The sequence below is a fragment of the Nycticebus coucang genome, chromosome 12, assembly GCF_027406575.1.
Source record: "Nycticebus coucang isolate mNycCou1 chromosome 12, mNycCou1.pri, whole genome shotgun sequence".
NCBI lineage: Eukaryota > Metazoa > Chordata > Mammalia > Primates > Lorisidae > Nycticebus > Nycticebus coucang.
In genome coordinates, this window is record NC_069791.1 from 7,570,367 (window position 1) to 7,595,850 (window position 25,484).

Consider the following 25,484-nt stretch of genomic DNA (forward strand, 5'->3'; position numbering starts at 1 on the left):
TACAACACAAACAGTATCAATATTATTTACCAGTCACAGCAAATGTACCACATAATGCATATGCGAACGATAGGAAAGACCTGGGGGGGGACAGAGTGTGTGGGAACTCTCTGTAGTGTCTGTTTATTTTTCTGTAAACCTATAATTGCTTTATATTGCTTTATAAAGTCTATAAATGTTTTTAAAAATTGTTTTCCTCTCCACTTAGAAATGGCCACTGCGGCCATCCCCAGCCTCCCACCAGCTGCTGGTGGCTGCCAGAGCCCTCAGGGCGATGTGCCCAACAGAGTCACCCACGTGGTTTGGGGCCTGCTATCTTTCCTCTTAGCCATCATTTTATTTGCCTTGGATTAATTTCTATCCTATTTCATAGGGGTTACCGGTATCACAGTAACACTGTGCTTTGTGTGATGCCAGGTGACCTCAGGAGAGGCCCAGGGCGCAGCTGACACACCCATCCCTGACAGGGATTCTTCAGCGAGAAGCAACCCCCTGGGAGGCAGCAGACTTCGCCCCACACCTGCTCCATTCTGTCACCACCAAGTGCCACAACTCGGAGGTGACAGGCTGCTCAGTACCTTCCCAGAGGAATGCCTGCAAAGGACATAACTGATTGGTGGGTCCTTGGGTGCCTGGACCTGACTGGGAACCAGGTTCAAGGTCAGCCTGTAGGGGAAATGACTTGCCCACTCAGAGAAATCATTCCTTTGAATCTGTCTCTTCCTTTGTTTTTTTGTAAAGTTTTTGCTTCACAAATGAAACAAGGGGTCTAAGTCTCTCTGGACTCCTTGAGTCTACTTCAGAATGTTCTTTTAAGAAAAACCTACTTTGGGAATCTCCAGAAGCAGCCCATGCAAAAGTACACAGGATTTTCTGACATGGGACAAAACGGGTCATTTAACAAACTTCTCAAAGAAATCTGTGTAGAAGACTCTCAAGTAATCACAACTAACAGAGATGCAAAACCCCAATCGGATACAAATTATTCGTCTCCTATAGTTAAGTAAGTTCAAAAATAACGTCTTAGTTGAAGGAACTCAATCTTTGCTTTTAAGAGTTAAATATGCAAATAACTTCCCGCCTACACCCTTATTTTCAAGCCTTAAATTTTTCCTAAGATCTGAACACCCTCACTTTTCACCCTCACTGGTAATTGTCAGGCTGCCAAATCATTCAGGAGGAAATGGTTACAATGCATATGTTTTTAGTTTTATCATTTTGCCATCTGTTCATGGAAAACTGTCAGCACCAACACATACCTGCACTCTGTCCCCTAGTCACCTACTACCTCAGCAGTAAACACAGCAGCAGTTGGTCAATGCCTGTTAGCCGCAGATGACCTCAACACCAAGCAGCTCAGATTATTGCCCCATGCGTGATTACACAGAGTACACTAGATTAGACAGGTGCCAAAACAATGGGTACATTTCAAACAGATAACTGTATTTCTCACACAACCTCAATTAAAACAAAAATAGAAAAATGTACCACTGGAATATAAAAAGAAAAAAGATGTCTTTCCTATGAGAAATATAGCCATGACTCCATTTTGAGCAATTTCTATTGATTTACCATAGTTAGCGTGGGTCTAACTCCCTTCATAATTTTCAAATTGTTGTGTTGAAGCTTTTCTTTACTTTTACTAGTAAAGAGAGGTATTAAATTTACTTAATGTTTCCTAAGTGCCTGTTGTGAGATGATGGTTCATTATATCCTCCTTGTAAACATATGGAGAATTTTACAATCCCCTTAAAATATGGTAACCGTGTCAGAGAAACAGTGCTCTCTCTGATAATCCCAATTTAAATTTCTCTAGGTTTTGATCTTTCTTATTATTAAAGATTCATTTATTTTATTATAGATTTGATTTAAATTTCAGCTGAACTTCTCTGAATTCAAAGCTGAGATTGATCTAAATATAGTTGAGCAGGGTACATTGTGGGATTGCTGGTCTCGCTGCCATAAGCAATGAACAAATTGAGTAGAGATGGTTTGTTCTAGGTTTACTGAATTCTGACTGCATGTAAGCAAGTTATTACTTCTCTTACAAATCTCAGAAAAGGGGGAAACATCACACCCTTACAGCATTATTGTTCTTTTCCTGTGCTGGTTCATTCAGCCCAAAATGATGGCGTCCTAATGAGACCTGAGGTGGGGATTTGAACCTCAAACAGATGAGCTTGCTTTGCACCAAGAAAACCTCCCTTGATTGCCCACATTAAGTTTCTCTACAATGTCGTTTTTTTGGTTACCATGGATACCAGGACAGAAGTATGCAAGGATCAGCACAAATCCATAACCACTAATCACTTCTAGAAAAATCAGCCAGAACTGCAGGCCCTACTGAAAATGATCCACAGCATCATTTTGAATAGAAACAAATGCAACTTTCTCCAACACTGAAGCAAAAGTGCTAAGAGCTGAAGTTTACTGTCACATTCTGGGCTCTGTTTTGACCACCAGCATCTACACACATGTTCATGAAAGAAAGAAATGTCGGTCAATACCATAACCATCCTCGCTTTCACTTGCAAACCCCATTAAAGAAAATGATTGCAAAACATACTTTATTTTCTAATAAATATAAGTACTAGGAGCCTACCTTGATTTTAGCCACAGAAACAAAATGTAAAGTTAAAGCTTTAGGAGATTCTCTTCATAATCAAGCAAAGAAATACCTTCTTCAAAAGCCCTCCAGGGTGAACACGAAAGCAGATATTTCTATGAAGTCACCCTTCGCAGAAAATCTAAACATCACTAAATGAATACATTTCCTTAAGCCCTGGCCATGAGCTGAGCATGGAAGTTATTAAAGACCATTCAAAACCTGCCATTTTCAAAAATTTTTGCTCTGTGTAGGAAAATGAGGCACCCAACCAACTTGAAGCAGAAAAAAACTGTCTAGTTGTGTTCTGGAAAAGATGGCACAGGTAAGCCCCGTGGGGCATGAGGAACAGAAAGATCCTTATGCGATGAAGTAATCAAAGAAAGCCTACCTGGAGGTGGTGAGCCTTGGTGTGGATTGGATTGGATTTGGGTGTAAATAAAAGACAAGGCACGGCGGCCAGAGGGGCTGCTTACTTTCAACAGGATGCTGCAGGAGGGCTGCTCTATGGAAATGGCATTTGAACAGACCTAAATTATGAGGAGGAGCCACCTGCCAGCAGCAAGCGGAGGGAACAGGAAGAGCGCATGTCCTGGGGAGAAAATAGCTGATTCTCACATCTGAAGAAGGGAAGAACAGAGTGGGTGAAATCAGAAGAGCGGCAGGGGTAGTCCTTTTTTCTATTCTTTATTGTAATTACCATAAGAAGTTATTAAATTATTTTAGTTTTGGTCAAGGGTTTCTGGCAAGTGAAATGATATAATTTGTATTTTTGAAAGATCATTGTGGTAGCTATGAGAAGAAGGGTTGTAGAGGGAGGGAAGGACAGAAGGAGGGAGGGGGTGGGGAGAGGCGAGATACAGGCTGGACAGGGAGGTGGTGGTGAGAGAAGGGAAGCTGGACCCTCAGGACTGACAGTGATGATAACAGGAGAGAGCAGGGAAAGAGAAGAAATCAAAGATGACGTCTAAGTTTTCCACTTGAGTAATTTGGAGGGTGGTGAGACCTCTTACTAAAATGGGGAAGACCTGAAATAGATGCATTTTGTCAGGGAAGAGGAAAAATCAAGAGAGATTCTTATTAGAGAAGTCACTTTTGTACACCTGCTCTGCATCTGTGTCTCCCATAGATAGGAGCTACCTGCAGGCACTTGGTAGCACAGTCTGACTCACGAGACATTTATTTTTCTCATGAAGCAGAAAGAACCTGCAGTTCAGGGCTGATAGAGCCACTGGAGGCTCCCTTCCTCTTCCTGCTCATGCAACAAAAAAGAAATGGCTTTCATTTCATGGTTGTCTCGTGATTACATATGCTCCACCTCCAACTTCTGCTTCATGTTTAGACAAGGAAGAACGTGTGTCTCTATTGAGGCTGAACAATTCCCCCAAATTCACATCTCCCGGGACCATGGATAGCTGCAAGGGAGTCTGACAAATATCCTTCTTGGCTATGCACACTGTTACCCCAAATGATATCAGGCTTCTAATAGGGAAATTGGGTATCTGGAAGAGAGCCAGCTGTGTGAACTATGAATATAATAGATATTGAAAGTAGATATTGAAAGTAGACAGTTGGTTATAGGAGTCTCAAGTCCAGGGGAGTAGTTAGAGATAAAAAGTAGTCTCTAAAATAGAGTGGTGTGTATCTGGTATGTGTCCCTGGCTCCACTTTTTTGCAAGCAACTTGTTTAGGTCTCTAGTTTCCAGAAACTAAATTGCTTAAGAGAAAGTTTTGAAGGCTTTATCAGATGGGAGACCTCATGGCTCAGGCAACACTGTTGATGAAGTGATGAATAAACACATGTAAAGGATATTTAAAGCCACAGGACTGAGTAAAATTAGTCAGGTGAAAGGTGCAGAAAGAGAAAAGAAAGGACTCCAGACTGAGCTTGAAAACCTTCTGACATTCTGAGGTCTAGTAGAGGAGGCAGAAAAGAAAGAAAGGAACAATCAGAAAGGCAGAGGGGACACCGGAAGAAGGGCTCACCAGTGGTGACAAGTGGAGGCAGGAGGACACAGAAGCAGCCACTGGCATTAGCAGCATAGAGTGACCATGATGAGACTGGAGTGCACTGAAGAGTGATGAGAAGGTGGGAAAGTGGGAACAAAGTGCGGAAACGTCTCCACGGAGCCTGGCTGTCTGGGACAGAGATAAAGCAGTGATGGAGGACGTGTGACCCTGAGAGAGCACCTGTCAGTTTGCCTGCTTGTTTACTTGCATGTTTGGCAAGTGGAAAATAACTGGAGTATGTTTCTCTACTGATAGAAGACCTTGAGTTTTGAGCTCAGAGGTTAAGACTTAATTTTAGAAACACTGCAAGTTTTTAAGCAAGAAGATGACATGATGAAGTCGGTGTTGTAGAAAGATTCACCTGAAAAGAGCTTCCCATAAATTGTGTAAAATTGGAAAAGTATACATAGCAATGAAAAGTGCTGTTCGTCACCCAAAGGAAACCAACTAATGCAACAGAAAATGGCCGTAAAGAGGCTCCTGAGGTAAGTCAGCCGTGAGCCTTTTAGTGCCTGCAGAATGGGCCCCAGAAGGAGTACTCAGAATTGATGCCTCTCCAAATGGCAAAATTTAAACTTAAAGCCTGTCTCTGAGAGACCGTCATAAAAGCTCCAAACACTGTAAAATATTGGAGGATAAAATATTGAAGGCATCACTAAAATCTGCTAAATATTAAATAGATGAATGTGTTGGCTCAGCACTTATTTTTATTCTTATAATTTATAGAGCTGTGTAAATATATAGGGTTCTTTACAGAACATAAAACACAGAAGTCAGAATTCCTGTCCTGTGAAGTTTAAATTCTCATGCAGACATAAACTAAAACACAGATGGCCACCTCTGAAAGATGGTTTCAGAATTTCAGAATTCCCAAGCACGGCAGTCCAACAGGTCAGTGTTGGACACATCCCGCCCGACCTTCCACCCCAACAAAAACCCTGGCAGGGAAGGACTGTGGTTAATCAACCTTTCTTTCCTCTTTTATCTCTCTCTCCTTTTTTTTTTTTTTTTTTTTAATTTTAGAGACAGGGTCTGGCTCTGTCACTCAGGCTGGAGTGCAGTGGTACAAGCAGGAACTCAGAGTTGCAGGTACATGAACCTCCACACCCAGCTCTTACCAATTTTTTTTATGTGTTGCATATACATTCTGAAATATTTGGAAATGAAATGTCTATATTTTCATGGCTATTCTCTGATCCTTCTCTAATAACAATTAGAATTGGTTAAAATTAAAAAAAAAAAAACCTCAAATCATAGAATCATGAAAATTAAAAGCCTGAGAGACATAGCAACCAAGCAGCCCAGCTGGTTTTCAGAAGGAGCTGACAGCGGCAAGGTGAAGTGATTCACCCAAGGTCACTCCAGCAAGCAGCAGGGCTGGGATTCCGAAGTGAGAATCCAGCACACCGTCTGAGAGTCTTCCCCTCCCATCTCCGTCGCAAAGAAGGTAGTCAACTCACAGAAGATCCATTTGTTTATTTTCCTATGGATTTTCATGAAAATCACGATACTCATTTATGCTGTTTCCCTGAAATTCATCTCAATAATGCTGCTCTTCAACAGAGAGCGTCAGCGAGGGAGAGCAGGGCTGCTTTCTGAGCTCGAAATCCCATGTTCCGAGAGCCCAGGGTCACAGATGGGCCCTATCTGACATTGAGCCACAACTGACAAAAGACTTTTTCCTGATCTCATTGTTTAAATTTGTTCACCTACAAATTCAGTACCCACTCTCAGCAGTTGCACTGAAATAAAAAGGTAAAAGACAGCTTGCAGTTTGTGAGGTCTGGGTGCCTAGAACAGCAGCCTACAGAAGCCTGAGCAGACAATATGGGGTAGATTAATTGACTGTGAAATTACAGTTTAGTCAACAAAGCTTTCTTAAAGTGTTAGGGATGTAGAGAAGCATGTAAACACACTGATTTTCATTATTTGCTGAAATAAAACAGTTTGCCTTGCCCTCTTGCCTTTCTTTCTCTCTTTCTCTTTATAAATGTCTCACAAGCGCTTGCTCTGAGATCTTTTCATTTGTAAAGCTTTCCTAAACACCACTCCCTGGAAAGGCAGATTTATTCCTAGAAGTGCGGAATGATTCTTCACTAAAGCAATCTGCAGTGGTTTTCCATGGCTGTTAAAAACTAATAAAGCATTATACAAATCAAAGGCATTATATTAATGTTGTTATGATAAATAAGAAAGGTGAGCGGTCATAATTGTTAGGCAGCTTACTGATATCCCAGCACTTTACAATTGCCAAGGATAATGGAGAAAATGAATCCAGCCCATTCATTTGAAAAATGGGAAAAAGGAAGGCTAACCAGGGAAAGCAGTTTGTTCGGAGTCCTGCCTCTAGTTACAGAGACTGAAACAAGATCAGAAGGAAGTTCTCTTGCACGACAGACTCAAGTCCCCGGATCTCACACTCTACCAAAGCACACCTGTGTGATCCCTTGGTCTTCCCTGAGATGACTGAAGGTGCCCAGGACTAAAGCTACGTTCCAAGAAAGGTCAGTCATGATAAGACCCAGGCTCTCCAAAGCTAAAGCCGGGGGAGATGAGGGATTATTTTGGAAGAGGGACACTTAGAATTTTTATTCCATGGCATTTAGCTATGATTGCAGCAATATAAACCATAGAAATTCACTCACTCAGATACAAAAAAATGCCCTCAATTATCAAAATACTTCTTTTTTTTCCATTTCATCGGAATCCAATGGCATGCCTAATTTGGCTTCTCTATTACCAAGCATTACATTGGCTTCCTAAATGCTGGTCATTTTCTAGGGCACCAATACAATGATTGTACACAGTCCATCTGATGAACAGTCCAGTAGCTATTGGATTTAATATGACCTGTTGCCTCTTTTGTTATCCAGCAAAGAATAGAGCATGCCAAAAATTTTAGCAAGACATGAAGAATCTTTTGTTTTCGGAATAAAAGAATTTGTTGCAAATTTCAAGTTTGTCTATACGATGTTTCCCAAAAAAATTAAGTTTCTCAAAATATCTCCAACTCTATGGAGCCTAGTTACAGATAAGATGATGGGGCTGGGCTACTAACTCACAGGTACACTGGTAACATCATGAAGCCATGGACATGTGGTTTCCAGTACAAGTGGATGAACACTGATTAAAAAAGTCAGAAGCTGGTGAAGCTTGGGGGAAGATACTGAGCATGGTCAGGAGCGTAGAGGTGAAAGGTAGAGAACGTTTCCTATCTGCCCACCTGCTTCATACAATGGACAGTGTAAGTGCGGAACATATAGGTATCCATCCACTTTGCATAAAATCTCTATTTGTGGAGTTCATTCTTCATTCCAAAGACATTCCATCTACTATTCCAGCTATTAACAAGCTTCTCGGGGCTTTCATTACTGTAGTGCACCCTCAGGAAGCTGCTACGGATGACGATGGCCCAAAGCCAGGGCAGTAGCAGCAGCGACAGTGAGAATGAAGGGTGTGGCTACACATCTGCAGAGTATGTCAGTAAAACGGCAGGTAAATTAGATGTCAGCTGTTAAAAGAAAAGAGACAAAGTCCCCAAAGTTTCAATCCTAACAACTGGAAGGATGAAGTACAAGGCAGAAGCCTAAGAGAGAAGCAAGGTTGGAACGGATGATGGGAAGTTCAGTGTGGGACACTGAAATTTGAGTTGCTTCCCAGACACTCAAAGGAAGACAAGGGGTATAAGGATCTGGATGTACAGGTCTAGAATTGGGGGAAGAGGGCCAGGGTAGAGGCGCAAAATGTCAGTCTTCACGTTCCTTCATGCCCTTAACTTCAGTTGATGGGGATCCTCCTCTGTAGAACTTTTGTTTGTTTGTTTTGGAGACACAGTCTTACTTTATCACCCTCGGTAGAGTGCTGTAGCATCACAGCTTACAGCAACCTCAAACTCCTAGGCTTAGGCAATTCTCTTGCCTCAGCCTCCCAAGTAGCTAGGACCACAGGTTCCCGCTACAAATGCCCGGCTATTTTTTTGTTGCAGTTTCGAACCCACCACCCTCGATATATGGTGCCCGCACCCTACCCACTCGGCCACAGGCACCCCCTGTAGAATTTAGTCATTCAGGCTCAGTGCCCACAGCACAGTGGTTATAGCATTGGCCACATACACCAAGGCTGGTGGGTTTGAACCCAGCCCAGGCCAACTAAACAACAATGACAACTGCAAAAAAAAAATAGCCGGGTGTTGTGGTGGGCACCTGTAGTCTCAGCTACTTGGGAAGCTGCGGCAAGAGAATCACCTAAGCCCAAGAGTTTGAGGTTGCTGTGAGCTGTGATGCCACAGCACTCTACCCAGGGCGACATAGTGAGACCTTGTCTCAAAGAAAAAAAAAATGAAGAATTTAGTCATTCAATGTTTGTCCTCGTGCAGAAATGTCTTAATGAGTAACTTGAAAGGGAAATTTTCATTCCTGTTCTAATATTTCTAGTACCAGAGCTTTTAGGTTTTTCTCTATTAGTCACTGAAGAACTTTGAAGGATACTTCTCAAGAAGAAAATTAAGTGAGAAATTATCTAGTAGAATTACTACAGAAATTAATCTGTGACTCTCTTCACAGTAGTTTGGAGATATATTCTCAACATTTCACTACTATGGAATGGAGGACTGTTGGGTAAAGGGCAGAAATGGGGTGATAGCCCACAGAAAGGAGGGGAGGCCAGTCCGGGACCAAGGAGGAGCTTGTTAAGAAAAAGAACAGAAGCGGGGGTCTGAACTAGAGTCAGCCCTCCCCCTCCTAGCTCCAGGCATTTTTATCACACTTATGGGTCTAGCAAGAATGTGGGTGTGGGTACCCCTTATAGAGACCACTCCTTGTGTGAGCCAGGGTGGAAAGTCCTTGTTCCATAATATTCCAGGAGCACCTGTTGCGCAACATTCCAGGAATGTGGGGCTCGGCCATTGTTCTGGGATTTGATTTTTGGCCCAATTCCTCTAAATGGATGCCTCACTAAAATGACTGTGCTTATGCTAAGAGAGTATCTAGGGTGTGAGGATCCCTCCCCCACAAAAGCACTGTCATTTCTTGCATAGCTATTAAGGCTGTCTATAGACTGTTTCTTCAGTATGAGACAACATGCTTCTTTTGACTAGTTTCTAAAACTCAGGAGGCGTTATTGTCACAGTGGCATTTTAAAATCTAAGAAGACTTTCCCTGATCACCTCAGCCACACCTATGTTTCCTTTAGGAATTTGGTAATGCAGAAATCATTCAATCTCCTTTTTTAGCCTCTCTTCCAAAAGCCACCTTAAATCCATACGAGACTAAATTGTAAGGAAGAGAAACTCTCCACATCAGACTAAGATAGTCTTTTTTTTGAGACAGAGTTTCATTTCATCCCCCTCTGTAGAGGCATCACAGCTCACAGCAACCTCAAACTCATGGGCTCAAGCGATTCTCTTGCCTCAGCCTCCCAAGTAGCAGGAACTACAGGCACCCGCCACAATGCCTGGCTATTTTTTTGTTGCAGTTGTCATTGATGTTTAGCTGGCCCAGGCTGGGTTCAAACCCGCCACCCTCGGCGTATGTGGCTAGCGCCTTAACCACTGTGCTACCGAAGCCAAGCCCAGACTAAGATATTCTTAAGGAATCAATAAACCACTCATAGAACTACCAGCCACTATCTTCTGACTTCTGCAACTTCCTAAGTTGAACATGTCTTCTATGGACCACACCACACAGCTCAGGGAATGGTGTACTGCACAAGGGCAGGAGGCGTGGAGTCGGAAGATGTCTGCTCTGGTCACGCTAAGGTCTCTTGCTCACACTATGACAATGACAGTTGCAAGTTACCAGGCCTCTCAGTTTCTCTACTCCAAAAACAGATGCTACCTGTCTAACAAAGAGGTTGTGAGCTTCTAAATGTCTACAATCAAAGGAATCAACTTTTACTGACTACTCTCCATCCAAAGGAGTACCCTGAATCTGCTTCTATATTTCAATTCCTAATTAAAAACATAAGGAGGTACACTCAATTGGATGTCTGTCTTACCAATCTCATCTCCAAAACACCACTACATAAGTAAGATGCATATTTCTCACTTGCCCTGATTTTTTTACTTAGGATTTCAAAATGACCTCTAAAGCAGAGGTTGGCAAACCCTTTGTCTGTAAAGGGTCGAGGAAGTAACTAGGTCCCTGTCGCAACTATTTCACTTTGCCATTGAACCCAAAAGCAGCCAGTGGCTGTGTTTCAATAAATTGTTAATTTACAAAAACTGGTGAAAGACTGGCGTGGCCCACAGGCGATAGTTTGCTGGCCCCCTGCTCTAATGCTCAGGCCTAAGCCTTCTTTCTTTCTTCTACAAATACAAAACTCAAAGGCTTCAGAAAACATGTACTGAACTCATTCTTTACTTTATAAATTCTGAATAAATTAAAATTCTAGAGGTAAGACTCTCAAATAAGGAACACTAATATAGTCATACATAAGAAATATAATAGCTCTACCAAAAGGCATTCAATACATCAAATGTGTGTGTGCGCGCATAAGTGTGCGTGATGCTTTGTACTAGCAAAAAACTTCGGGAATCTACCTACACACTACAATTTTCATGTTTGTTCAGTTATAAAATACAGTATTATTAGCTTGTAAGCAGAGATGTCAGGGACAATATTTAGAGATTATAAAACATGTATTCACATCTCAGTGACCCATTAATAAGGACTTGAAACTCCAGTGAGTGCTTTCCATTATAATCCTAAAATTCCTAGAATATAAAAATCACAGGAGTAGAGCAGGGGCTCAAAGTTTCTCTGTGAGTCTGTGATTCTTGAATGTGCTATTCTAACTCTTCCCTCCTGAAACGCTACCTACATACCAATGATAACTCGCCTGGACGGTGGTAGCAGTCTCCAAGAAGGCCTCTAATGAAGCCCATCTCATTGTACCAAGTTAGTCTGTGTGACCAACTAAATAAAGCATAAATCATGGTGTGCACCTTCTGAAATTAGATGACAAAAGATGCTGCAGTTTCCACTGTGGTTGCTGCGTCTTGGCTCACTCACTGGCACGCTCCACTGCCAAGTCGTGGCTTTCCCTGTGAAGGGACCTACATGGTGAGGAACTGAATCTTCCTGCCAATATGAGCTTGGAAGTGGATCCTCCAGCCCCTGAGAAGACTGCAGGCTGGTCTACAGCTTGACCACAATCGCATGAGAGACCTAGACCAAGAATGAGCCAGCTGAGCTGCTCCTGGATTCCTGACCCTTAGCAACTATGTGAGAAAATAAATACTTGTTGCTTTAATATGCTAAGTATCATGGTAGTTAGTAATGTAGCAATAGGTCATTAAATAGAGATTAACAAATGTCCAATATGCAAATTGGTTTGCATGAAAACAGATTGTAACCATTTGCAATCAGTATAGAAAAGATATTCAAAAGCAGACAAGAAATAAAGTATTTTCAGATGTTGAAGCTAGACCCTGAAATACAGCTCACATGGATGGCAGCCAGCCATTAACTGTGAATGTGAGCTCAGATAGTCAAAATCTGGGGCAATTCTTCCTGTAGAGGGCAGGTCCTGACCCTGAAACTCCAGCTTCCTTCTTCCAACTGGGCAAACGTGCAGGTTTTATTCATGTTTTGTGGCCCTTTGGTCTATGCTTATTCTATCTTAAAACCTTTTCAGACCACTTCAGCACCATCTCTTCCTTTTCTCAACGTCTTTTGCATTGAACTCTACACCACAGAATTATTTTAACCCCCCTAAGCATCTAGAGAATGGAAACCATGCTTTTATATGCATATAATTTATAAGAACTCTCTATACTTCACTCATGCCCACCCTACACACATAGAATTTATAAGCGTTCTCTATACTTCACTCATGCCCACCCTTCTTACCTGACACTGTTCATTCACTAGCACCAGGACCCTGTCTCATGACTATTTTCCATGGCATGTTCTATGCTAGATAGCATATGGGAAAGTCATGAAAAATCTTCAACCTCTTATAATATCTCCCTAGATTCTGGGCTCGGGGCTGAAAACGATAATTCCTAGACTCCCTTGCAGCTATTATGCACTTGTGTGAAATCTGGCAGGTGGAAATCTGGAGTCCTGATTCTTTGATTTGGGATTGGGGAGAAACAGGCTCCAACCAACATGAGCATTTGCAGAAGCCTGCCCTCTTCAAAACTGTCAGGAAGTTACAAAGGAAGGCATGATGAGTATAGCAACAGTATTCTGACCTCAGGTCACAGATCAGACATATAAACCCAAAAGCCCCAGAGGCATTACCCTCATCTCCCCTCCAGCCCTTCTAGTGGTTTTGGAAGCACCTAATGCCTTGTAGTAAATCCCTTTCAGGGTAAAATGCTCCATTAGTTTCTGTGGCCAAAATTGAGCACTGACTTGTGGTATCTGAATCACACAGCTTTTTATTAAGCTTATGTTGATGACCTGGTAAATATTTTTTTAATTTCATTCATTCATCTACTCAACACTTGATGGACATTTTCTTGGTGGATAAATAAGTGGAGATAAAAGGTTTCAGAGGAAAGATAATGATTTCAGGTTTTGATATTATCCTGGTAGGTTCTTCAAGGTGGAAACAACCAACAGACAGTGGAATGTAAGATCTGCAGTTAAGAATAGTCCAGACCTTCCTTTAATAGTCTGGTGTTATCAAAACGTCATGTGAAAGGGCTTAGCTCTCCCTCTTTGCTGATTAATTGGGTCTGAATCAAAGCTAACGTACTTACTACTTTGATAGGTAGAAGTTTTGGAAAAGAAGAGGAGAATGTGAGGGTTAATCCTAACTTTTTCTGAAATAATTTGCTTGAGACAAACTGTAGCTTTGTTAGCATAAAATCTTCCACATTTCAGTAACTAATGCAGTGCTTTGAGAATGATTTTCTGTGCCTCTGCTTGCAACAGCAAAATTCAGGAAAGAAAAATAATGGCATTCATAGAACTTCTTTGGACAGGGCTTTTAAGAACATGGGCCATTCAAATCATCCCAGCAAAGCCCTCTAAACTCCTATAAATATTAAATTAAATATTTAATGTTAATCAAAGCTAGCATATTAGTTTTCAGTCGCATTTATGATAGGATGGAATTATATTTTTAAGTGTTATGTGTGTACTTGATACTACATTAGAGCCTCAACTATAATCAAAGTATATGGTACACTTATGGCCATTTTTACAGCATTTGGATCACAACTTGATTATTTTAAATGATCATGTTTATGGTAGTTATAGCTTTATCATATTGTTAACAATGTCTGTAATGCTGTGGTGCCCGGAGCTGAATATGAGGCTTATACATTCAGAAGCTCATGCTCAGCCCTGAGCACAACATGCTCTCTCTATGTGAATATGACTTGTTTCATACAGTGATACCTTGCACACACACTCAGGCAACCCCTCCACTGTTTTGTACATCTCCCAAAGGACTTGGACTAGAGGTGGGCACAAATAGGCTGTCTAATATTTTCTTAACACTTAACTAAATGCTTCGGTGTGCATGCTTTAGTAAAAACACTCCATACCTGAAAAACCAGTGTTTTTTGGTTTTTTTTTTTATTAAATCATAGCTGTGTACATTGATATGATCATGGGGCATCATTCACTAGCTTCACAGACCGTTTGACACACTTTCATCACACTGAAAACCAGTGGTTTTTTGACTTGACAAGCTCTTCTACTGTTTCATTCCTGACCTCAAGGACAGTCCATGATAAACTATAAGAAACTAAACTCATGACTCTGGCAGATATATTAAAGTGGCTTCCCCAGCAAGTCTCCTCTTCCCTCCAACTGTCTCTATTCTGACTGAAATTTGTAAATGGCTCTCTGAGCTCAGGGGCCTCATCACCTCTGGGATACCTTCGTCTCTCATCCAGCCATCAGGCTCTGAGGACCCACTGGGCCGAGCACTGGGAAGGCAGTGGAGCATGTGGGTAAGAGAACAGGCTTTGAAGCCAGACATACACTGGTGCCATCTGTTACTGTCTGTATGGCCTTGAGTAAGTTGCTTAACCTCTCTGGGCCTCAGATTCCTCACTGATATGATGGAGATTAAGTTAGTATCTACCCCATAAGGATATTTTAACAATCAGGAAATTAATATAATTCTTTTAGGATAGATATCCAGCATAATAGAGTTGGAGATACAAGGTTGGGGAATAATCCTGCCCTCAGGTTTACTATACCAGGATTGTGTGTTTACCTACATGCTACAATTTCCACTTTTGTTCAATGACAAAATGCTATTAGCTTGTAAGTACATCAGTCAGAAACAATATTGAGAGATTAGGAAACATATACTCAGTAACCCATCGGCAAGGGCTTGAAACACCAGTGAGTGCTTTCAATTATAATCCTAAAATTCCTAGAAGATCAGGATCACAGGACTAGAACGGGGTGTCAGAGATACTCTAGGAGTCTTTGATTCTGGAATGAGCATATGTCACAGTCACAGCCTAGTAAGGAAAGCAGACAATCAGTCATCACAGCACATGTGTTACAAAGGGAGCACAGACAGAACAAGATGTTTAGATTAGATGGGCGCTCTAGGTAGGCTTCCTGCAGGGGCCAACATTTGAGCCAAGCTTTGACAAAAAGGGTGGGAGAAGACATTCCAGCCAGAGGCGGCCGCACTGAAGAAGGCCTGGAGGAGGAAGGCCAGAAAGGGCCAGAAGGTAAACCAAAGGTTGAGTGCGGCTGAAGGAGGAGCTGAGGCTGGAGGGGCTGACGGGGCGGATGTGGCTAGTCCGCACATGCCAACACAAGGCATGGAAACTATACAATGAAGTCAGAGGTGCCATGGACTAATTTCCATCTTACCAGCATCTTCACAGCCTCAAGGCCATCAGATGTGTCAGGCAGCTCCAAATTTTAAGATCCACAGAGATGAATAGGAAACCACCACCCTGGCCACTCTGTCATTATCTGTTGTCATCACATCTTTCCAAGTCAACCTTCATGTCCTTAAAGCTGAATCCAAATAATAACTTCGAAATGAGACATAGACTCTAGATTACACTATGTATGCTTTATTGAAAGAGAACTGCAGGCCATCTGTAGTTGAACAGCTCTACTAGAAAATCAGTAACGTGGCAGTCTCCATGGTTCTAAAAAATTTCCATTCATTCGTGAGGTGAATCTGCCCAAAGATACAGATGAGGATCATAACTCTATTTTTACTTTCTATTCTTCCCAAGTGAAAACAGGTTAATTATATTTCAGTCGTAACCTTTTCCTGCCTTTAGATTGGTAACGGTGTCAAGTAATTTCATAATGGGTAATAAAACTCCCATTAGTGTTATGAATTATATTAGTATGAATCTTTTCCAAAGTCTTAAAATGTTTAAGCTGATATTTTAACTGTCTTAAAATGAAGTTATAATGTTCCTTTTTAAAAATTCCCTCATGGTGCAATCTCAGCTCACCCCAAATCAGTGATCTCAACCACTGTGCCATGTTGACTTACGTTCTCTTATATAAGGCATTTAGCAACTCTAAATCTAATACCCTTGCTACTTCTGTTCCTGTATATTCTTTTTTTCCAAAAATATGAATTAAGAAGGGACAGGTGTTTTTGTTACATGGATTCCTTGCATAATGCTTAAGAAGGGACAGGTGTTTTTGTTACATGGCACCTTGCATAATGCTTAAGCCAGGGCCTTTGGTGTGCCCATTGTCAGAATCACGTTCATTTTACCCGATACGTGAGTTTTTATCCCATGCCCACTCTCCTGCCCTTTCCCTTTCTTGGTTTCTCATGTCCTTTACCTCGCTTAGTGCCCATGGGTGAGCTCCCACTTATTAGTGAGAACATAGGATCCTGAGATACTTTACTTGGGAAAGTAAAGTATGGTCTCCAGCTTACTCCGGGTAGCCACAATGACATTATTTAGTTCCTTCTGTAGCTGAGTAGTACTCCATGGTATACACATATACCACATTTTCTTTATCCACTCATGAACTGAAGGACACCTAGGAGGATTCCATGTCTTTGCAATTATGAGTTGCGCTACAATAACATTTGAGCACATGTCCTTTTGTTTTAATGACTTCATTTGCTTTGTGTAGATATCCAGCAGAGGAATTGCTGGATGAATGGTAGGTCTATGTTAATTTCCTCAAGGTATCTCCACACTTCTTTCCCTTGAGGTTGCACTAATTTGCAGTCCCATCAACAGTATATTAGCATTCCTTTCTCTCTACATCCACGCCAGCATCTACTGTTTTCTCACTTTTTAATAATTGCCATTCTGATAGAGGTAAGGTGGTATCTTGTTATAGTTTTAATTTACACTTCCCTGATAATTGGTGATGTGGAGTGTCTAACTTGCTTTGAAAAGCTCCGTTCATGTCCCACGCACACTTTTTGATGGGGTTGTTTATTTTTCTCTTGATGATTTGTTTGAGTTCTTTATAGATTGTGGATTATCAGTCCCTTGTCAGATGCATAGTTTGCAAATATTTTCTCCCATTCTATAGGCTGTCTATTCATAGTTTTGAGTATTCCCTTTGTTGTTCAGAGTATATTCTAAATCAGATCCTTACATTGCAAAAACAAGACCCCTCTGACTTAGAACACTCTATGAGTACCTTCTATGATAGTGAATGTTAGGTACCAAAACTGCACCCAGATGAATAAAAGTGCTCAGATGTCCTTTCCTGTGTGGTTGTTTCTGGGCTTCCACCACAACTGCCACCTGTCGCTATCTCAACAAAAGGTTGCCCTACCCAACTGCTCTGTTTTCAGGTTCCCTGCTTCCTTATGAATGTCACCAGTAATTATTTGAATTATTCTGAAATATTTCTTTGACATTCAAATGAATAGCTTTGCAAAATATTTCCTTGAGAAGTAAAAAATTCAGTTAACCCTGCATTTAATCCTTCCAAGTAATAAATGTATCACACTTTTTATTTATGTCATAGAATTAACATGCTATACACTAACAAAGATTCTTTGCTTGACCAAACTTTATTCACTGCCTTCTAGAGTCTAGTTTTAGCAAGAACCCCACTAAATCAGTTTAGTAAGAACTCCCCACCCTGAATACCTGACACCTCTCATATCTAATCAAATTCCTCATCCCCTCCCATCCCCCAGGTAATGTCTGATCACCTTGGCCTGTCTTTAGCCAGAATCCCCTTTACACCTGGTGTTACCTCTAAGTAATTTTTTATCCACCAGCACCTACCCTATTCCTTGGCTATAAATTCCCACTTGTCAATGCTATAGTCAGCCTCTCTCCCCAGTTCCAAAATCTCGTTACTATGATCCATTTACTAATCATGATGGTCCTGAACAAAATCTGCCTTACTGTGCTTTAATGAGTATCATCAAATAGTTTTTTTCTTTAGCAAGAAACAAAGTTTTCTGGCCTATAATAGGTTTTATTAGTTTTTTTCTTGTTGCATAACAAATTACCACAAACTTGGCAGTTTAAATCACATATTTATTATCCCACATTTTCCATGGATCACAAGCCTGGGCATAGCTTTAGCAGAATCCTCTCCTCAGGATCTAATAAGGATGTCATCAAGGTGCCCGCTGGGCTGTATACTCATCTGAGGGTCCAGCTGAGGAAGCAATCTCCCTCTGAGCTTTCTTTATAGGTTGTTGGTACAATTCATTTCCTTGCATCTGTGTGACTAAGGGCCCTGATTTTTTCATGTGTATCAGCTGGCAGCCACCCTGCAGGACCAAGAGGCCAGCCCTGGTCCCCTGCCACATGGCCCTCTTATTAAGCAGTTTTGGATTTTGCTTCTTCAAGGCCAGCATGAGAATCTTTTCCTCTATTCTGCTTAGACTGTGTAGCAGTCTTTAGACTTTATGTAGCAAAAGATAATCACAGGACTGACAGCCCCTCACCTTTGCCATATTCTATTTATTAGAAGAAAGTGGTAGGTTCCTCCCACACTCAAGGCGAGGGGATTATGCCAGGGTGTGATCCCCTGGGGCTCACCTTAGAGCTGCCTGACACTGGGGCACTTAACTATGACTTTCTTCCATGGCCTGCATCCTACCTTCTCATCTGAAGAGATCGAATTAAAATAATCTTCCTGCAATTTTACTCATTGTTTGGGGACTTTACTACTAGAAAGTCATTAAAATGACACCTGAAATAAAATTACTTTAGAAGAAAAAAATTACTCTAATTAGTACACAGCAGAGGCTTTTAAAAAATTGTAATTGCATGGCTTTGGCATTTTCCAGAAGAATAAACAGGATTTTCAGGGTAAGAGAGCACCTACCATGCCGCTCACTTATCTTACTTAAGGCACGTCGGTACCAATTAGCTCAAGAACCTGCCGTGCTTCTCTGTATCCTGAAGTTCTACAGTTAGCATGCCTGCCCTACACTTTTCTGCATAAATCTGCTTGGAGGATGTTCTCCAAGGGGTTAAGCCTGGGTGTGGAGGCAGCACAGTCCTTTATCAAGATACCCCTTTCAAGATTCTCTTGGTTAGATTCAACCACGGCCCACAGTAGGAAAAAATGAATTTGTTCTTTGTGTTATCGTTTTCCAGCATAAGAAACCTGTACACTTCCTAGACATATTTGGCAAGTTGGCAATAGAGTATTTGACAATTTCTGCTCTGTTATGTGCCTTCCCTGGAACCCTCGAGAATTTTTCCTATCACAACTGAAAGCTGTAAATAGAGCATAGTGTTTATCCTGAGGACTTTTGGCTTAGCCAAATGTGATTCAGAACGAGAAATCATCAGAGGGCTTATACTGCAGTTTTAAACACAGATTCAGAAAAAAAAAATGAATGCTTAAGAATGTATTCACCAGGCTGCAAAAAAGGCGATGACTGGGTGTTGTTCGGTAAGCTCTTATTGCTCCCACTGCCACCGGCTGGATAACCTGGTTAGAGGAACACTCATAATCATCTGGGAAGTCTGCACAAAGTCAAGACTCCAGGCAATTGTCATGATGGTTAGATGAAACCAAAGAGGAACACCAAGAACATTTTCTACTGTAAAACAAGAGAGCCAAAACAATTTTTGCTTTAATAATGTAGCTATTATGGAAAACATGGAAGGAGAAACAATTAGTATTCATTCTTTACGTAATTGTCTCAGATGTCTCCTTTACAGCACATACCTAACAAAGTGCAACAAGAAAAGTCAGTATTTTGAAAGTTGAACATACATCCTCCCTCCTTCACCTACTCACTCTTCATACTCTACTGGCCTGTGGGGTTCTTTGCTGGGCATTTTAGTAACTAAGATGGCAAGTCACACAGGAGGCCCAGCCTTGCGTATTTATGTAGTATGGAAATATGCACTTGATTCTAATATATACTAAATTAAATAAAACTGAACCAGTAATGTAATCCTATTGAAATATGTAAAAAGGGTAAACATGTCTTCTGTTTTTGTAAAACCTTTCCTCATTCTTTTTGGGAATTAAAACTTGCATCCCTGTCTCAGGCCAGTTGTGGGGAGAGGCAGGAGAATGTCCTTTGTTCTTTGTACCACAGGGGGTGGCTCAACAGAATTGTCTAGAGGTCCTGAAGGTGCAGAAGTGGGGGCAATGTTACCAATTGTCTTCTCCTAAGATGGGATAAATCAGAACCAGCAAACAACAATCTGAAAACCTGCCTTTAAAAGTTCTGGGGGCAGGGCGGCGCCTGTGGCTCAATCGGTAAGGCGCCAGCCCCGTATACCGAGGGTGGCGGGTTCAAACCCGGCCCCGGACAAACTGCAACCAAAAAATAGCCGGGTATTGTGGCAGGCGCCTGTAGTCCCAGCTGCTCGGGAGGCTGAGGCAAGAGAATCACTTAAGCCCAGGAGTTGGAGGTTGCTGTGAGCTGTGTGAGGCCACGGCACTCTACCGAGGGCCATAAAGTGAGACTCTGTCTCTACAAAAAAAAGAAAAAGTTCTGGGGGCAAGACATGATTTTAAGAGGGACTTTACCTAACAAATGCAATCAGTGTAACCTGGCTTATTATACCCTCAATGAATCCCCAACAATAAAAAAAAAAAAAAAAGAGAGAGAGAGATAAGGATATAAAAGGTGGAAAAAAAAAAAGTTCTGTATTTCTGCCTAAGATTAGGAGGACAATGGCATTTTAAGAGGGAAGTTTCCATCTCCCTCATTTGCCAGCAAATTAATAAACTCTTCTTTCCTTTTCCTCAACCCCCTGCCCTGGTTCTTCTGATTTGAGCTCAAGCATGAGAACTGAGTTGGAGGTAACAGTGAGCTATGATCATGCTGCTACTGCAGCCTGGGTGACAGAGTTAGACTCTGTCTCAAAAAAAAAAAAAATCCAACACTCTTGAGTATCTAATACTTTCTGTGCTAATATATAATGAAATAAACTCTGATTCATAAAGCTCTAGACTCTCTCTTTGCTTTTGTCCATCAGCAGCTATTCAAGCCATTTGTTGCAAGTTTAGCCACCATGGAATATTTGACATATGGACAAGAAAATTTTCTCATTTTATCTTACCATTATTTTATTTCAACCATTGTCCAAACTAATTTCTGATCTGAAAATAATCTCCCACCTTCTCTGCACTTGTATTAGGGGATACATGGATTTGGCTACATGTTTCATAGGCCCAGAAGGGCAGCATCTTAAGTAAGAATGAAGTTCATTGCTCTCTGGTCATGAACGGCAGAAAGCTGGTATGGCAGCCCTGTTTGCAAGTTCATCAAAAGACCAGGTCCTACGCTTCTGCCCTCACCCACTTGGTTTGAGATAATTCACCCTAGAAAGAGGGGGCTCAATTCACCCTAGAAAGAGGGGGCTCATCCTCCCTTTAAGAGTAACTTTCAGAAGTTCCACAGGTGGCTGCTCCTCATGGCTCGGTGGCCAGCACTTGGTGACATGGCAGAAAGGCAGGTCTGGGAGAGACAGCTGGTATAATGAAACATGTCCCGGGCAAAAGGCCCAGGCTCAGTCTCAAAACCTCCTTCCCCCTGGACATGCGACCTTCAGCAAGTCATGTGATGAGGCTGTATTCACTGTCAATTTAACTGACTGGGGCAGAGGTGCAAATGGAAATCTGGGTTTGAAGAACCTTACTTTTTGTGTGTGATTGATTAATATGGAGTCTGTCCACATGATTTAGATACCATGGAAAGCCTACACTCAAAGAGATATGTGTACTTTCTTAAAAAAAAAAAATCAATAAAAAATGCTGATCTGATCCTGCTATAATTGGCACAACACCAACCTGAATATCAAAAATATTTCAACCCCAAACTGTGATCGTTTTTTGCCAGTGGGTGCCTCAAAAGCCACAGGTTTGCTTTACTGTTTACAATGAGCTATTCTTCCTGTTTTTCATGATAGTTGGGGAGGTCTTCAAAGACTTTTTCTTGGAGAATCCTCAAAGAACTCAAATTATATCTCCCATTTGACCCCTCAATCCCACTACTAGACATCTACTCAGAAGAAAAAAAAATATTGTATCATAAGGACATTTGCACTAAGTTGTTTATTGCAGCTCAATTTATAATTACCAAACAACCTAAATGGATTGGGTTAGGAATGGATTAACAAACTGTGGCATGTGCATACCACGGAGTACATACTATTCAGCCGTAAAAAGATGGGGACTTCACATCTTTTCTATTAACCTGTATGAATTTGAAAGATATTCTTCTTGGTAAAGTATCAGAATAAAAAAGCAATTATTCAATGTACTCAATACTAATATGAAGCCAGTAGACATCTAATACACATCCACAGAGGAGAAAAACTTAATTCAATTCAAGTTGGGGGGAGGGGGAATGAGGAAGGAGAGGGAAGGGAGGAGGGGAGGGATTGGTGTGCTCCCACTGAATGGGCACGATGTAAGGGTCTATGGCACACCTCTTATGTACGGGACACAACTATAAGAGGGACTCTAACAAACACAAACATTGTAACCTAGTTGTTTGGACCCTCACATTAACCTGAAATTAAAATAAATAAATAAATAAAACACAAAGACTTTCTCAAAGATGAATTTCTTTAACTTGTTCCCTCTTTCTGTGTGAAGCCTAAAAATCATTATTCTTTACACAAGATATTCATGTAACAAAAATGCTTGTACCCCCTTAATACTTTGAAATTTTAAAAAATTAAATTAAAAAAGAATCAAAAAATAAAAGATATTGATTTTATTTCTGAATGTTCTGTACTCCTATAATATGCATTAAAACATGAAGTGATAAACATAGTAATTATTCAGGAGAGCAATCATTCACTAAATAAAAGCTGATGAAGAGATAATCTTGCGCCAAGCTAATGGACACTACATATTAATAGTTTAAAATACAGTAACAATAAGGAACTGACCCTGTTCTCAAAGAGGTGACAACCAGAGCGTAGAACTATCCTGTAGTAAAAGCTACTGAAGGGGCTAATCAAATTCCACCCCCAGATATGACTCCTCATTACAAAGAATACTTGAATTAAAAACTCTTGTAGGTTAACAGACCCTTGGAAGAGGTTACCCTCTGTCTGCATAAATTGGACTGACCCATCAACAAGAACAATTGACTTCCCTTCCTCTCCCTATCATCTCAATATACTTGAGGGGGAAGAAAAAAGATCAAGAATACAACCAGACTATCCCCCAAATTATTTTAAACTTAATACCTGTCTCTCAGGTCAATTTTTAAATCAATCTGTCCCCCTCATCTATTCATCCTCCCTAGGAAATGTGTTTTACCCCTAAACAAAATTGCCTATACTCTTCATTTTCCCCTCTCCCCTCTAAAAGTCATAAATAGAAATATCAGGATCCCATTGGGACCCTGGGTACTCATTCTGTGATTCTCCAGATGTGCATGGTAAATAAATTTCTCTCTCTCTCTTTAATCTGCCTTAATTGTAAGTTGATTTTTTTTTTTTTTGAGACAGAGTCCCACTCTATTGCCCAGGCTAGAGTTCCATGGTATCATAGTTCATAGCAACCTCAAGCTCCTAGGTTCAAGTGATCCTCCTGCCTCAGCCTCCCCAGTAGCTGCGACTACAGGCACCCACCACAATGCCCAGATAATTTTTCTAGTCTTAAAAGAAATGGGGGCATGCTCTTGCTCAGGCTGGTCTCGAACTCTTGAGCTCAAGTGATCCACCTGCTTCAGCCTCGCACAGTGCTAGGATTACAGGAGTGAGCCACCATGCAGGGTCTGTGAGTTGATCTTTAAAGGAATTTTAGGGGAAAGAGTAAGTTTCCCCTCATCCCTACACTACAAATTGGAGCAGATGTGTCCAGGTGGGAAAGTGTAGTGAACAGAGTTGGGTAGGCAGAGGAAGAGGGTCAATCTAACATGGTGGTTAATAAAGGGTCTGGGCTTTGGGCCCAGAAAGGATGGAGTTGGAATTAAGCCTTTGTTGAATAATAGCTAGGTGACAGCAATTAACAATATTATTAATAATGGTTAATAATCCTGATAATAATATGCTAGATACATAAGTATTTTTCTTTACTTTAGTATTTCTAAAGTACCACCAGCTTCTTAAAACACAATTATGATCTATTTGGGGAACAAGCCTATCTCATCTCTCCTTAACTTTTAAATTCCCGATTAGAATGCCATCCTTGAACATTTCTAACAAGATGCAAATGGGTTGCACCAGAATGTTTATTGTAACTCAGTTCATAATTGCCAAGTCATGGAAGCAACCTAAATGTCCATCATCCCCTGAATGGATCAACAAACCGCAGCTTATGTATACCATGGAGTACTGTTCAGCCATAAGAAAAATTGAAGGCTTTACATTTGTTATGTTTTTCTGGATGGAATTAAAATACGTTCTTCTTAGTGAAGTATCTAAATAATGGGAAAAAAATATCCAAAGTACTCAATACTAATATGAAACCAATATATAAACAGTTGCATATCCACACAATATATTCAATATATGGTCAATTTTGCAACACATTAATGTGGGTGAAATATAGTCTAGGGGGGAAGGGGAAGGGCAGAGGAAGGAGAGGGGAAGGCAGTTGGCGGGAGGAGGTGGGCCAGTGGCCAAGTGGAGGGATCTCACCTAATGGGCACAACGGGAGGGTGTTCAGCACATCCCCTGGGTGAAGGGCTCAACCGCAACTTGAACTTTACCTTGGAAGTGAGAACAATGAAACCTAAACATTTGTACCCTCATATTAATTTAAAATTTAAAAGAAGATGCAAATGGCACAGTCAAGGTGAGAATAACTGAGGTGGGTAAAGAGACAACTGAAGGTATTTCAAAATCCCACTTAAACCTCTTTCTGGTGGAAATATGCACAGAAGAAATACTTTGACTGTCCCATGAAATCCGTTTTTGGCACATACTTTAAGGATTTAACAAAGATTAAACATCTACCCTCTTTAACCTCCTCCCAACAGGAAGCTGACAGGAAATTTTAGATATCGACAAATTAAGTTTGTGCCAAGCTGCACACAAAACCTGGGCTATTTTTCTTTATCACCACAAAGCCTGAGTTGCCTTCAAGTGACCTCTCAGGCCATGAATGACAGAACTTGAACGAAACAGAACAGTCTTATCTTTCAACTTCATCTTTGAAGAACAGAGAGTGGTTCTCCAAAATAGTTTGTTTAATCAAACAGCTATTTCTCATTAATCCAGGTGAGACCAGAAAAAGGACACAAATAGAAATAAAATCAAGGCGTAAGAATTTCTTTAATCTTGTCAGCCCTTCATCCTCTGCCCACCTTTGCAGAAAAACAGATGGACAAAAAGTAATAATCTTGAAAGGCAGTGAAGAATCAAAAATGTCTATTGCCCAAAGAAAGAGCATTTCAAAGCCTGTTCTGATTTTCCTATGTAATGATTTTCATGTTTTCTTCTGCTGTTTTTATTTCTTTGTTTTTAATATAAAAGGAATTGTTTTGCTTTCTTGAGCTTTTTTCTTTCAAATTTACTTCACTCACATCAATGTGT